The following is a 1,268-nucleotide window of genomic DNA, read 5'->3' as shown; positions in this document are numbered from 1 at the left end:
AGTTGCTGACACCTGCTGCAAGTGCATTATGTTTTCTAACTTCTAATTATTAATTATGTGTGCGCCATAGAGTAACCCCCTTTTAAGTATTATAGTGTACATCTATGGTGCGCACACATCGCATATTGGCCAGGCCTAAAACTATGTATAATAATTGAAGACATCTCAAGACTCCATTAAATCAAGGAAAAGAATGAATAAAATCAATTATCACTTAGCCATATTTGGCAAGATTGGCTATGGCTTGAGCCACAGACTAGAATAGTCATAATTGTAATTAATAAAACATTATGAATGAAACGTGGGATTCTAGAGCCTGATATATCAGACACATTTTTTATTATTATCAGAAAAAGTACATTATGAATCATTTCTCATTCAAGTAGGCTATCCAAGCTGGCATTCGAACCTTTTCGATTGATCGTACATATAACATTTCGATTTCCTTTGAGTTTTAAACAATAATTGCAATCTAAAGTTTTTAGATTTAGCTGGCTATGAACAAATCGTTCTTTTACTTAATAACATAGTACTTAATAACATAGGCCTAAACTGAAATAGAACATAAAGGCTGATATTAAAATACTGAAAAGGTATGGGTTGGACACAGATAGGCCTAATGTAATTTGAGTGTAGAAAAGATGTAGTTGCTTTTTAGTTGTGTCACGTTTGATTTGCTCAGCAGTTATACTGTCTTTTTAAGACTATACCATTCGTTTATATGTCATATCTTTCGAAACTGATCTACAGCAAGGGAGTCAGTTAAGCAAAATTTGTTTTAAAAAGTCACCAATTTACTTCAAAACTAAGAGTGATCTAACAAATGAAATATCCCTACATATTTTCTAGTTGGAAACAGTTGGCGATTTGGGTTGTTTTTTTTTGTTGCTTGTAATACTGTGAAGCAGTTTAGCGGGTTTTTTTCGATAAAGGTGAAATGTATACTGAGAGGGAATGCACTTCACTTTTGCCTTTCAGTTAGAGAAAAAATAATTTTGTTCAAATTATTCATATTAATATACTCTTCATCATTCCGTGCTAATTGTAACGCTTATATAGGTAATTGAAACACCACCTAATTTACCAGTAACCAATTGAACATTCAAATTACTTCCGTTCGTTGGCAAGTTGTTGCTTGCTGTCAACAACTGGAAGTTTCAACTCAGATGCGGATACCCTGGTCCCCTGAACCTACTGGTGAATGTCTATTTAGATATAAATATATAGATCTATGTGTTTCACTTACGTTGATTTTTGGAGAGGGCCTT

The 1,268-nt window shown here is 33.4% G+C and overlaps 1 protein-coding gene across 1 annotated transcript in view; it reads left to right on the top strand.

Annotated features, from left to right (window-relative positions):
- Nucleotides 1-1,175: 1,175 nt before the first annotated feature.
- The window catches only part of LOC101849929 (coiled-coil and C2 domain-containing protein 2A), a gene marked incomplete at its 5' end in the record, with an annotated part of 66,638 nt that continues 66,545 nt past the window's right edge, over nt 1,176-1,268 (top strand). The window contains 1 exon segment of the mRNA XM_013082854.2: nt 1,176-1,197.

Source organism: Aplysia californica, unplaced genomic scaffold, assembly GCF_000002075.1.
Source record: "Aplysia californica isolate F4 #8 unplaced genomic scaffold, AplCal3.0 scaffold00196, whole genome shotgun sequence".
Taxonomy (NCBI): Eukaryota; Metazoa; Mollusca; class Gastropoda; order Aplysiida; family Aplysiidae; genus Aplysia; species Aplysia californica.
This window is presented reverse-complemented; position numbering and strand designations above follow the sequence as displayed.